Genomic DNA, 15,355 nt, shown 5'->3' on the forward strand with positions numbered 1-15,355 from the left:
CCAGAATGAGATCAGAGGACTGACATCACCCCATGAAAGAACAGACAAATAAGTTAATGGAACAGAACAGAAAACCCACAAATAGTTCCATACCAATACAGTCAACTGATGTTTTACAAAGGAACAAAGATAACACCATGGAGCAAAGCTAATCTTTTTGATAAACAGTTCTGGAAAAATAACATACACATGCAAAAAATGCAATCTATACACAGACTTTACACCTTCATAAAAGTTTACTCAAAGGGAGTCATAAACCTAACTATAATACACAAAAGCATACAACTCTTAAAAGATAACATGAGATAAAACCTAAATGACCTTGGGTATGGTGACAACATATAACACCAAAAAAGCACAATCTAGGAAAGAAATAATTGATAAGCTGAACTTTATTAAAGACTTTGCTCTGTGAAAGACAACATCAAAAGAATAAGAGAAGCCACAGACTAGAAGAAAATATTTACAAAAGACACATCTGTTAAAGGACAGACGTATAATTCTTAAAACTCAACAAAAAGAAAAAAAATGGACCAAAGACCTGAACAGATGCCTGCACTTTGACACATGAGTTTTGTCAAAACTCTAAGAATGTGTACTACCAAGAGTGAACCCCCATGTAAACTGTGGACTTTGGGTGATAAAAATGTGCCAATGTGTTCAGCGTTTGTAATACATGTACCACTCTGGTGTGGAATGTTGATAGTGGGAGAGGTTGTCCATACATGGGGACAGGTAGCATATGGGAACTTTCTGTATTTTCCACTCAATTTAGCTATGGACCTAAAGTTGCAATAAAAATAATGTTATTAATAAGAGTAGGATAAAATTCGTGGTTTCTCCCTTACTGCTTACCTAACTATAGACAATATTTCACAGATAAAATTAGGACAGTAACTCTATGTCAATTGATGTTTACAAGTATTTTATTTTTCTTTGAAATCTAGTATTAAAGCAAACTCCTCAGTGACCACTGAATCACTAGTCTAAGAACCCTACTTATTATATGTGGTAGTAGAACCTAAGCACTACTATTTTTAGTAGTTCAGTAAAGAAAGTATAGTCAAAGAGATTGTGGCAGAAGGACGTTATAGTTATGAAGTGATTATCATACTTTCCTACCATTGCTTCAGCCTCAAGATTGCCTAGTATTTGACTGAAATCCTTCAGCAGTGAAAAAGTTCTAAGTTACTCATTTCTTGCTATTCTTGATTCAATATTAGAGTTTCTTACATCCTATCGACTTTCAAGTAATAAGAAATATTTACAGTTATGAAAGCCAAAATCATTCACCTTCCCCTAGGTTAATTTGTGAACAAAATGAACTTTTAAAAAAAAAGCCTGTATAAGAAACTATAGTGGAACTATAAGAAATGCAAATATTTTGGCTTAGTATGGGGAAAGCATTACCATTTAGATTTCTACGTGATGTTGGGTCAACCTAATATTGAAAAATGCGTATTTTTGTTTTCCCAATGACCTTGAAATAGCAGAAAATACTACCAGCTTGGAAACATTACTGTTTACAACTCACCACACTGGGAACCACAGGGATTTACAAGGTCAGGATGACAGGCATGTCATGTATTTGCATCATGTTTGAAATGTTAGTGGCATATCACACACATGGCTGGCATATTCATGTTGAAATATTCACCTCAGTTCTTTCTGTCAAGCATGGTAAGTACAGGCAATATGACTCTCAGATATAGATAGTAAAAGAGACTTCCTTTTTAGCTACTTTGCTCAAAGACCGTGAATTCATGCCTCTAGAATGCAGTCACTTGGAAACCTTCGGTGATTCTGTGTTATAGCTCAATGTACTCATTGCTTGTCAATTTGTTAAAACCAGTGGCCATGTTTAGGAATGAACAGAAGCATAAGTCCAATTTTTAGCCACCTATGTGGTAAGATGTAAACAGTTTATATCTTAGCTTATTATCTCCCAAATGTATTCAACCCTACAAGACATTATGGTTTTATAGCCTGGCTCCTAAATTCTTCAGATTACCTTGTTTGGGTAATGTAACTTCATAGAGCCCTAAGAAGGCAGTGTACAGGTCAGGTAGATTACCAGTTGGAGGGGAAAAAAAAAACCATACTGGAGGATAAAGTGTGGTTCTGGAAGGCTGTCCCAAAAGGGATGTCTCCATGATAACAAGCCTGAATGTTCTAGACTGACTAAAGCAAAGTGAAGGTGCTAAAAGGGAGTGGAGAAATCATCAAAATGCATTTTGCTTCTTTTATAATCTTGTTGATTTTTCCAAGGGCTACTTAGTATACTGACATTTCAAGAATTCTGCAGATTATTGATTTTTAAAGCACTAAGTCTGGAATTTCTGGAATTGAAGGAGAAAACTGTTATCTTCTCTCACAGCGGTGGTAATTCATGGAAGTTCTTAAAAAGACAGCGAGAAGTTAAGTGTTTATAAATGCCTGTACTTAGTTGCTACTTTTCCTAATGAAAACACTTTCAGAGCCCTTCTTCTTATGACAATCAGTCTGAATTCCTTTCTTGGCTTTAGGACATTAATAACCTCTTTCCGAATATATTTTCCCTGTCCCAAATCTTTCTTCCACTTGTACCCACACAACTATGCTCAAAGTGTCCGCTCCTTTCATAACACCTTATGTTACCATTTATCCACCAATTTTCAAGAACTAGCTTAAGACACACCTCCATAAAGCCTCCCATATCTATAAAATTTTCCACAAATTTATCTAGTATTTAATCTGATCAAATAACCTAGCCTCATAATTATAGTGGTTAACAATATAGGCTCTACAAATATGGAAAAATGCTATAATTGGTGAATCTAAATGATGTTATATGGGTGTTTACTGTATTATTCTTAGCACTCTTCTGTAAATTTTTTTTCAAAAATTTGGGAAGGAAACGGAAGTCAGACAGCCTATTTTCAAATGCTAGTGCTGAAATCCACTCTGATATTTCCTTGAGTGAGATCTCTCTGTGCCTCAGTTCTTTTGTAAAATGACAATTACAGTGCCTACACCAAAAGGTTTTTGTGATAATCAAATGAGATAAGGGCTATTAAAAGTTTAGTACAATATTTGCAAAATAAGTTATTTAAATAGCTATAATTGTCACTGTGTGTGATACAATATAACAGTGATTAATAATTCATTCTCTGCAGTCACATGACTATACTCATGTCCCGACTCCACCACTCTTTAGCTATGAGACTGTGCATAAATGCTGAACTTCTCTGAGCCTTGGTTCCTCTTTTTCTAAATTTTTAATACTTTATATGGGGGGGGACTTTTTTGATGATTACAAAGTTAATATTTTTAGAGGATTTAGCACAGTATTTGGAAGATAAGCAATCAAAATTTGTTATCTCTATTGATCCTATAATAGTTCTTGAGAATAGTATTTAAAACCTTTTTATCATAGCAAAGTCTAAATTCCTTTAACTACTTTACTGAGGCATAATTGACACACACAAAGTTGTATATACTTGATGTATACAACTTGATGAACAAATTAAATTTCTTAAAGATCTATGTATCTAAATATGACATATCATTAAGTAAAAGGCAAAGCTAGGTGAATGTGAGAAACCTACTTTTTTTTTTTCCTCGCTCTGTCGCCCAGGCTGGAGTGCAGTGGCACAATCTCAGCTCACTGCAAGCTCTGCCTCCCAGGTTCATGCCATTCTCCTGCCTCAGCCTCCCTAGTAGCTGGGACTACAGGCGCCTGCCAACACGCCTGGCTTTTTTTTTTTTTTTTTTGTATTTTTTAGTAGAGACGAGGTTTCACCGTGTTAGCCAGGATGGTCTCGATCCCCTGACCTCGTGATCCGCCTGCCTCGGCCTCCCAAAGTGCCGGGATTACAGGCATGAGCCACCATGCCCGGCCAAAATCTACTCTTTTTAATTGGCATAATGAGTAACTTGCTCAGATTATGTTCTTAAATATTTATTGCAGTGAATTGAACAATTTGAAAATAATCTATTTTTTAATGGTGAGGAGAGAGGGTCAGAATAATACCCAGTCTGGGGGCAGGAAGATAACAACATCCATGAGGCAGGAATAACAAGTAGTTTTATTCTATGTGCCAACCATGATGGGAGGCCGTTGCCTGCTTTTAGTGCTGAAAGAGATTTGGGACTCATTAAGAAACTGAGTGTTCATACTCATGAGTATTAATTAAGATAATGTTATCTGCTAGAACAGATAAACTTCGAACTTTCAGTGGCTTAACACAATTGAGGATTATTTATTGCCATTACAATGTCCTAAAATGGGTGTTCCTGACTGACGGGCATTGGGGGGGAAGGGGGGGAAGGAGGAGCATAGGGCACTCACTGCCCCATGAAGTCACCAAAGGACCCAGATGGAATGGATGAAGGTTTATCCATCTTCAATATGTATCTTTTGTGCTTTCAGTGTAAGAATTATAGATTAGAAAAATCTAGAGTGTCTAAAAGCACTATGACCTCTTAGGTTTATTTTTTATTTTTTATTTATTTATTTTTGAGAGGGAGTCTCACTCTGTTGCCCAGGCTGGAGTGCAGTGGCATGATTTCAACTCACTGCTACCTCCGCCTCCCAGTTTCAAGCAATTCTCCTGCCTCAGCCTCCAGAGCAGCTGGGATTACAGGCAAGCACCACCACACCTGGCTAATTTTTGTATTTTTAGTAGAGACAAGGTTTCACCATGTTTGCCAGGCTGGTCTCAAACTCCCAACCTCAAGTGATCTGCCCGCCTTGGCCTCCCAAAGTGCTGGGATTACAGGCACAAGCCACCATGCCCAGCCTATTTTTTTTTTTTTATTTTTAGAGATGGGGTCTCACTCTGTCACCCAGGCTGGAATACAGAGGCTCAATCATAGCTCACTGCAGTGGTGAACTCCCAGGCTCAGGTAATCCTCCTGCCTCAGCCTCCTGAGGAGCTGGGACTACAGATGTGCACTACCATGCCTGGCTGGCCTCTGAGATTTTTTATTGAAGTAGATATACTTTGAGAAGATTAGTGATAATGGAATGTCTTTTGTTTAGAGAGTATTTTTGGCTCTGTAAAGCAGAAAACTAGAAACTAGTATGAGTAGAAGTGGCAAAAAAAATTAAAAAAATACTTCTAAGCCTTAGCGTTAGGCCCAAGAGACACAGAAAACTAGTAAGTTCATATTTCCTTCTAGATTATGAAGCTTAACGGACAGTAAAAAGTATAAGGTGGTACTGGTGTAGAACTTCACTGTTTTGTTGTTGTTTCTCTTAGGTAACTTTATTGTAGTGGCCAGTGCAGAAGATTCTATGCCCTGAGTGGAAAGCTCATAAATCAGCTTTAAATAAAGTCTCACTTTATTTGTATAGTTGAGAAATAAATTACCTTTTTTTAGTTCTTACAACATCACAAGCACTGGACAACTTGTAATCCCTCCAGAAAATCCACATAGCATCGTAGAAGCTCATTGTTAAGGGAACCATTTTCATCCTTTTCAGGCCAATGAAACAGACATTTCCTGTACTTGGAAACACTGGGAAAGTAGCTCTCATGCTTCTGCCTACCCAGCTCACTTGCGCCTCCTAAAGGAAAAGACTGCTCGTCTGACTAATGAGATTAGGCAAGTGCAGACACATAGCCTTCTTGAGCTTGAGCCTCTTGTTTAGGATAATCCATTCTTAGAGTTCCCAACCTTGAGGGACAAGATGGGGTATGGGTAAGATGGCCTGTGGTTCTGACTGTGACTTGGTGAGTCATTTAATTGAGTGAAATGTGCTATAGGGAACCCCTATTATAGTCATACTTTTAATCCATCTTTTCTAATTCAACTATCATCAGTAAAACCTGTATTTTGATATTTACTTTCCTGACTCTTGTGCATATTTCTCAACTGGTTCTTAAACATAAAGGGAGAGGGTGCCATTTATTGGCCCCCAATTCCAACATTTACCAAGATTGCTATTTCTTCCCCAAATCATTTCTAGCTTTTTCTATTGCTTTTATGGCTCTAAATAATAATAATTCTAACATCTGCAGCAACTTTATTATTCTCACAAGTCTCAGAAGAATGTAAAGGAAACAGGGGGAAAAGCAGAGTATTTAATATTTCATTTTGGTGAGATCCAGCAGCTTGATTTCCCTGTAGACCTATTTTCTTTTAAACCTGCAATATTAGTATTAGCAAAGTCGAGGTGACAAGGAGATACATTTAAATTCAGAAAGCCATGGTCTCTTCAGTGAGCATTCCTGAGTAGTTTCATCTTCTACCTCTTCCTCATACCAAACCAAAGAGGATTAGATTAAGTGTATATTTTTAAGTTAAATTGTTGGCCTCTAGAATGTAACTTGACCCTTTGGCCTATTTCATCAGGGCCATAAGCACTGATGGAATGCAAGAAATAGTAATAAAGCCATAAGGCTGAATGAGGATCTGCTACAAATAGTCGACTTGTTTTACACATAAACACAATGATCAATTTCGATTGGTAAATTGATTAGATTGGAGGTGTAACAAGATGGCTAAATAGAAGCCTCAAGCAATCATTCCCCCTGCAATCCATCACAGGAACACCAAATTGAAAAACTATCCACACAAGACATTACCTACGTAAGAACCAAAAATCAAGTGAGCAATCACAGTACCTGGTTTTGGACATCATATAAGCAAAGAGGCACTAAAGAGAGTACAAAAGATTCTTGAATTTCCTACAGCACCGCTCCTTCATCCTGTGGCATTAGCCATGTGGCATGGAGAAAGAATGCATGCTTGGGGAAGGGACACGGAAGTGACTGTGTGACTTTGCCTTGGAACCCAGTGCTGCCCTGTAACAGCTGGAAGCAACAGAGGGCAGAATTCAGCCAGTGCCAATGGAGAAAGCATTTAGACCAGACTTAGCCAGAGGGGAATCATCCATCCCAGCAGTAGGAAGGAACCTGATTTCTGGATAGTCCACCACGGCAGGCTAAAGGGCTCTGTGGTTTTAAATAAATTTGAAAGTCAGTCTACACCACAAGGACTGCAGTTCCTGGGCAAATTCTGGCGCCATGCTGGGCTTCGAGTTAGTGGACTAGGGGTACATGCAACCCAGTGAGACACTGGCTGTGAAGGCCAAGGGGGTGCTTATGTGGCCTCACCCCCAACCCCAGGCAGGGCAGCTCACAACACCAGGAGAAACTCATTTTGCTTTTGGAAAGGAGAGAGAAGAGTAAAGGACTTTATACTGCAAATTGGATACTAGTTTAGCCACAGTAAAATAAAACACCAAGTAGAGTCCTAAAGTCCCCTTTCCAGGATCTAGCTCATGGATGACATTTCTAGACTCATCCTGGCCCTGAAAAGAACCCACTGTCCTGAAGGGAAGGGCCTACTGCTGGCAGGATTTGTTACCTGCTGACTAAAGAGTCCTTGGGCTTTGAATAAACATCAGTGGTAACTACACAATAGTTACCACAGTCCTTGGATGACACCCAGTATTATGCTGGCTTCAGATATAACCCAACACAGTTCCATTGGTAGTAGCCATACACGTGCTTGAATCACACCTGCCCCCAACTCCAGGCAGTTCAGCATGGAAAGAGAGACTCTGTATGTTTAAGGGAAAAGTAAAAGAAGAGAACAAGAGACTCTGATTGGTCATCCAGGGAATTCTCCCAGATCTTACCCAAGTCCACCAACATGTTACCTCTATGAGTCTACAAGAACCACAGCATTACTAGGCTTGGGTGGGGGGGGTCCCCTAATAGAGATATGGCTGCGGTGACCAAAGACTTAGATCACAACACTCAATTCTCTTTGAACACTTGGAAAGCCTTCTCAAGAAGAATGTGTGCAAACAAGCCCAGACAGCAAAGATTAGAATAAATACCTATCTCTTCAATGTGCAGGCATTGACAATACAACACTCAATTCTCTTTGAACACTTGGAAAGCCTTCTCAAGAAGAATGTGTGCAAACAAGCCCAGACAGCAAAGATTAGAATAAATACCTATCTCTTCAATATGCAGGCATTGACAATATCCACAATCATCAAGACCATCCAGGAAAACATGACCTCACCTAATGAACTAAGGCACCAGTGACCAATCCCAGAGTAACAGAGATATGTGACCTTTCGGACAGATTAAATCAAACTGGCTGTTTTGAGAATGCTGAACAAAATTCAAGACAACATAGAGAGGGAATTCAAAATAAAATTTAATGAAGATATTGAAATAACTTTAAAAAATTAAGCAGATATTCTGGAGCTGAAAAATTCAATTGACAAATTGAAGAAAACATCAAGTCTCTCAAAAGAAGAATAGATCCAGCAGAAGAATTAATAAGCTTGAAGACAGTCTATCTGAAAATAGAGAAAACAAAAGAACAAAAAAGAAGAAGAATGAAACGTGAAACATGCCTATAAGATCTAGAAAACAGCCTCAAAAGGGCAAATCTAAGAGTAATTGGCCTTAAAGAGAGAGTAAAGAGATTGGAGGAAACAGTTTATTCAGAGAGTTAATAACAGAGATCTTTCCAAGCCCAGGATATCAATATTCAAATACAAGAAGGTTAAAGAACACCAAGAAGATTAAACCCAAGTATGACTACCTGTAGACATTTAATACTCAAACTTCCAAAGGTAAAAAATAAAGAAAGGATCCTGAAATCAGCAGAGGAAAAAAGTAACATATCCAATACTATGGCGTCAGACTTTCCAGTGAAAACTTAATAGGCTAGGAGTGACAGGACATATTTAAAGTTCTGAAGAAAAAAAAAAAACACCTTTTATCCTAGAATATCATAACCAGTGAAAATACCCTTCAAACATGAAGGGGAAGTAAGAATTTTCTCAGAAAAAAGTTAAGGCACTACATCAACAAATATTTTCTACCAGAAATACTATAGGGAGTTCTTCAAAAAAAAGATGTTAACAAGCAATAAAACATTATCTGAAGATACAAAACTCACTAGTAAGTACACAAATACCAAATATTATAACACTAACTGTGGTGTGTAAACTACTCATACCTTGAATAAGAACACTAAAAGATAAACCTATCAAGAAGAATAACTATAAAAACTTTTAAAGACATTTCTATTTATCAGATATAAATAGAAACAAAAAGTTAAAAGCAAGAGAGATACAGTTCAAGTACAGAATTTTTATTAGCTCTCTTATTTGTTTGTTTGCTTTTGCAATCAATGTTAAGTTGTCATCAGTTTAAAATAGTACGTTATGTTATTTGCAAGCCTCATGGTAATCTCAAATAAAAAACCATGCAATATACAAAATATCAAAAGCAAGACATTAGAACATATCACCAGAGAAAAATAAGAAGATGGATGGATGGATGGATGGATGGACGGACGGAAGGAAGGAAGGAAGGAAGGAACCACAAGACAACCAGAAAACAAATGGCAAAAGGGCAGTAGTATGTCTTCACTTATTAATAATAACATTGAATATAAATGGACTAAACTCTTCAATCAAATGTCATAGAGTGGATGAATGAACAACAACAATAACAACTCCTCCTCCCCAAATATCTGTTGCCTATAAGAAATGTATTTCATCTGTAAAGACACACAGAGACTGAAAATAAAGTGATGGAAAAAAATAGTTCATGCAAAACCACAAAAGAGCAGGAGTACCTATACTTATATCAGATAAAATAGATTTCAAGGAAAAAAACTAAAATGAGACAAAGAAGTTCATAATATAATGAAATATGGGTAAATTAAGCAAGAAGATATAAAAATTTTAAATATATATGCATGAAACATTGTAGTACCTAGGTATATAAAGCTAATATTATTAGTGCTAAAGAGATAGACCATAATATAATAACAGGTGGAGATTTCAACACCCAACTTTGAGCACTGGACATATATTTCAGACAGAAAATAAAGAAACATCAGACTTAATCTTCACTATAGACCAAATGGACCTAATAGATATTTATAGAACATTTCATCCAATGGCTGCAGAATGCAAATTCTTCTCAGCACATGGATCATTCTCAAGGATAGAGTATCTGTTAGGCCACAAAAAAGTCTTAATTTTTTTTTAAATTGGAAATAAAGTGTCTTCTCTGACCATAATTGGATAAAACTAGATATCAATAACAAAGAACAATTTTGGAAACTATACAAACACATGGAAATTAAACAATATGCTCCTGAAGGACCAGTGGGTCAATGAAGAAATTAAGAAGGAAATTGAAAAATTTCTTGAAACAAATGATCATGGAAACACAAAACAACAAAAATCTATGGGAAGCAGCAAAAGGAGTACCAAGAGGAAAGTTTACAGCAATAAGTGTCTACATCAAAAAAGTAGAAAAACTTCAACAACCTAATGATACATCTTAAAGAACTACAAAAGAGCGAATCAAACCTAAAATTAACAGAAGAAACAATGAAGATCAGAGCAGAAATAAATGAAATTTAAACAAAAATATATAAAAAGTCATCAAAATTTATCAATGATAACTGTTTTAGTTTTATTAGTCTATCTAACTAAAACAATTTTTATTAGTTTTCGCTTTCCTTGTTAGCTTTTGCAATCAGGGTTAAGTTGTCATCAGTTTAAAATAATAGGTTGTAAGATGTTATTTGCAAGCCTCATGGGAATCTCAAATCAAAAACCATGCAATGGATACACAAAAGGAAGTTGAAAAATTATTTTCAATTGCTCTAGCTAGGACTTCCAGTACTATGTTTCCAAAATTTGGTTTTTTGAAAAGATAAACAAAATTGACAAACCTTTATCCAGAATAACTAGGAAGACAGAAGACCTAAATTTTTTTAAAATCCAGAGATAAAAAGGAGATCCTACAAATTAAATTTAAAGGATCATTAGACATTATTATGAGAAACTATATGCCAATAAATTGGAAAACATAGAAGAAAAAGATGTACTCCTAGACACATACCACCTACCAAGATTGAACCATGAATAAATCTAAAACCTGAATAGACCAATAGCAAATAATGAAATTGAAGCCACTGGAGCCAAAAAGTCTCCCAAGAAAGAAAAGTCCAGAACCCTATGGATTCACTGCTGAATTTTACTGAATGTTTAAAGAGTAATAAATACCAATCCTACTCAAAGTATTCTGAAAAATAGAAAGGAAGTGAATACTTCCAAACTCAGAAGGTAGGCCAGTATTACACCAATACCAAAACCAGACAAAGACACATCAAAAAAAGAAATCTCACTGATGAACATTGATGTAAAAAAATTCAACAAAATTATAAACACTGATGCAAAAAATTCAACAAATCCTACAAAACAAATTCAATAACATGTTAAAAAGATGATTCATCATGACCTGGTAGGATTTATCCCAAGGATCTAAGGATAGTTCAGCACATGCAAATCGATCTATGTGATACATCGTATCAACAGAATGAAGGACAAAAAACATATGATCATTTCAACTGATTCTGGAAAAGCAAAGCATGTGATAAAATTCAGCATTCCTTCATGACAAAAACTCTCAAAAAACTGAGTATGGAAGGAATATGTCTCAACACAGTAAAAGCCATATATGACAGACTTAGAGCTAGTATCATACTGAATGGGAAAAAACTGAAAGCCTTTCCTCTAAAATCTGGAACAAGGCAGGGATGCCCACTTTCACCACTGTTATTCAACATGGTACTGGAAGTCCTAACTAGAGCAATTAGAAAAGAGAAATAAATAAAGGGCACCCAAGTTGGAAAGAAAGAAGTCAAGTTATCCTTGCTTGTAGATTATATGATCTTATATTTGGAAAAACCTAAAGACTCCACCAAAAACTATTAAACCGATAAAGAAATTCAACGTTGTAAGATACCAAATCAAAATACAAAAAGTTAGTGGCATTTCTATGTGCCAACAGTGAACAATCTGAAAAAGAAATCAATAAACTCAATAGCAATTAATAAAACAATATACCTAGGAATAAACTTAACTAAAGAAGTGAAAGATCTCTATGATGAAGACTATAATATATTGCTTCAGGAAACTGAAGATGACAAACACAGGGAAAGATATTTTATGTTCATGGGATTAGAGGGATCAATAGTGCTAAAATGTTCATACTACCCAAAATAATCTACAGATTCAATGCAATCTTTATCAAAATAGCAATGACATTCTTCACAGAAGTAGGAAAAATAATCCTAATTGGGACCACAGAAGACCTGGAATAGCCAAAGCCATCCTGAGGAAAACAAAACAAAACAAAACACCACACATACACAAAAACAAAAACACCTGGAGGAAACATTATCTGACGTCAAATCCTACTACAGAGCTATAGTAACCAAAACAGCATGGTATTGGCATAAAAACAGACACATAGACCAACGGAACAGAACAGCAAACCTAGAAATAAATCCACATATCTACAGTGAACTCATTTTCAACAAAGGCGACAAGAACATGCACTGGGAAAAGGACACTCTCTTCAATAAGCGATGCTCAGAAAACTGAATACCTGTATGAAGAAAAGTGAAACTAGACCCCTATCTCTCACAATATACGAAAATAAAATCAAAATGAATTAAAGACCTCAAACTATGAAACCACTACCTGAAAACATTGGGGAAGCTCTCTATGATGTTTGAATGGATGTAAAGATTTGTTGAGTCATACCGTACAAGCACAGGCAACCAAAGCAAAAGTGGACAAATGGGATCACAACAAATTAAAAAGCTTCTGCATAGCAAAGGAAACAACCAACTAAGTGAAGAGACAGCACACAGAATTGGAGAAAATATTTGCAAACTTTTCATCTGACAAGAGATTAATCAGAATATATAAGGAGTTCAACTCAAATAATTACATAGTAAAAATTCTAATATAATTGAAAAATAGGCAAGAGATCTGAATAGACATTTCTTTAAAAAATCACATACAAATGGCAAACAGGATACAAAAATTAGTTCAACATCATTGATCAGAGAAATGCAAGTCAAAAGTACAATGAGATATCATCTCACCCCAGTTAAAATGGCTTTTATCCAGAGACAGGCAATAATGGATGCTGGTGAGATATACAGAGGAACACTGTTAGTGGGAATGTAAATTATTATAGTCACAATGAAGAATAGTACGGAGTTTTCTCGAAAAACTTAAAATAGAGCTACTGTATGATCCAGCAATCTTACTGCTAGGTACATACCCAAAACAAAGGAAATTAGCATATCAAAGAGATACCTGCACTCCCATGTTTTTTCCAGTACTATTCACAATAGCCAAGATTTGGAATCAACCTAACTATTCATCAACAGATGAATGGATAAAGAAAATGTGGTACATATACTCAGTGAAATAGTATTCAGCCATAAAAAGAATAAGATTCTGTCTTTTACAACAACATGGATGGAATTGAAGGACATCATGTTAAGTGACATAAGCCAGGGTCAGAAAGACAAACTTCATATGTTCTCACTCATTTGTGGGAGCTAAAAATTAAGACGATTAAACTTATGGAGACAGTAGAATGACAGTTATCAGAGGCTTGGAGGGGTAGTGAAGGGAGGGAAAGAGTGGGGATAGCTAAAGGGTTAAAAAATATAGTTTGAACAAATAAGTCTAGTATTTGACAGCACAAGAGGGTGACTACAATTTATTTTACATTTTAAAATAACTAAATACTATAATTGGAATATTTGTAACACAAAGAAATGATAAATGCTTGAAGTGATGGATACCCCATTTGCCCTGATGTGATTACACATGGTTTGCTTGTATCAAAATCTCATGTACCCCATAAATATAAACATCTACTACACACCCATAAAAATTAAAAATAAAAACTACTTAGATAAAGAACTTTGCTGTTAAGATTGCTTCTACTTAACTTTTTCATATTTGGTAAACTTAGATCCAAGTCCTTAACACTAATCTGTGGAGGAAAATAAAATTGTTCTCAAACCTATTGTGTAAACTAGCATTCATATCAACTGAGAACTTTTATATCTTTGCTTTTTCTTCATTCAGCTATAAATTATCTCACATGCTCCTCCTTATGCACTGAACAAATGGCACAATCTAAGAGTTTTCAGGTTGTGCTGAAAACAAACCAAGCAAGCATAAACAAATCATATATTTAAATTGTAACTGACTGCACAGTGCAGAACCTGATGTCCCTGGAGGTGGTCACCCACCTTATTCTAGTTTGGCCTGAAAGAGAAAACAGAAAAATGTAGGATGAGGGGCGGGAGGGCAGTGAATTTCACAAGGAAAGCAATCCCTTACTCTACATTACAAAGGAGAAAGTAGAAAAGCCTCCCTTTTTAATGTGAGTAGCCACACTGTTTCATAGTTTCAGTTCCAAAAAAAAAAAAAAAAAAAAAACTCAATACATCTTTTAGCGATTGCTTTTCCCAGTCCTCTTGGATTTATTTAAAAAGTAATCAAACCTAATTAAAACAATCTGCTTTACTGCCAGAGTGGCCCTTCAATGCCCTAGAAAAAACCGAGGTTGCTCAGAAAGGGGCTAGAAGACAGAAGGAAACATGGAGCTTTGCAGCTCTTCATATGCGAGAAATTAAGAAGGAAGAAAGGTTAATGTTATTGAAGAAACTTAGAGACTAAGGACAGGTGTTAGGACCGGAGGCAAGAGTCGAGACTGTGGAAGATTGTGTCCCTGGTATTAGGGGGTCTGCTGGTCTCGGGAGATCCAGCCTGCAGCCCTGACCTATTTGCTCCATGGGAGTGACCATGTTATTACTTGCAGTTTAGCGTGTCAGCCTCCATGCTTACTGAACCCTGGATGCTGAAGGGTAGAGACTGTGTGACAAACCTGGATTCCTTAAATTGGTGGTTTAATTTTCCTGCTGCTCTCTAGAGAGTTTATTTCTATATTGTAGCATATTTATTATGAATATTAAGTGATAAAACTAGCTGTATTTGAGAAAAGAGTCATGCCTACTGAAGACTTCATGTTAATTAGCTGCAAATAAAGTCCAAACGTCTCTAGAAAACCAAATGCTTTACATTCTAATTCTATCAGCTGTTTGGTTTCTGTTTTCTCATCACTACACAGCCACTGGGTGAAGAAATTTCTCTGTTAATATATGTGGTAATCTTTTCAAAACGGTTCTTTATGCCTCTCCCTTCCTTAATTTAAAAACATATAGGAATGTTCTTGCTATTGCTGGGTAAATAGGCACATGTACCACAAAATTTTATGAAAGCATTAGATTTCATTTTAACTGGTAACTTGACACTTTATCTCCAAAACAAGTCTTTTCTGTGATCTAGCTCAACACAAAAGCCCCAAAGATAAAATTTTACCCTGATGTAATTATTCCACACAGTATGCCTGTATCAAAGTATCTAATGTACCCATAAAGACATACACCTCCTATGTAGACATAAAAATTAAAAATTAAATTAAAAAGAGGGGAA

At 36.1% G+C, this 15,355-nt stretch overlaps 1 long non-coding RNA gene across 1 annotated transcript in view; it reads right to left on the reverse strand.

Moving 5' to 3' along the window:
* Positions 1–15,355, reverse strand: part of LOC134808279 (uncharacterized) — a 304,981-nt gene that overhangs the window by 164,073 nt on the left and 125,553 nt on the right. The window lies entirely within an intron of this gene.

The sequence above is a fragment of the Pan troglodytes genome, chromosome 15 (genome assembly GCF_028858775.2).
Source record: "Pan troglodytes isolate AG18354 chromosome 15, NHGRI_mPanTro3-v2.0_pri, whole genome shotgun sequence".
Taxonomy (NCBI): Eukaryota; Metazoa; Chordata; class Mammalia; order Primates; family Hominidae; genus Pan; species Pan troglodytes.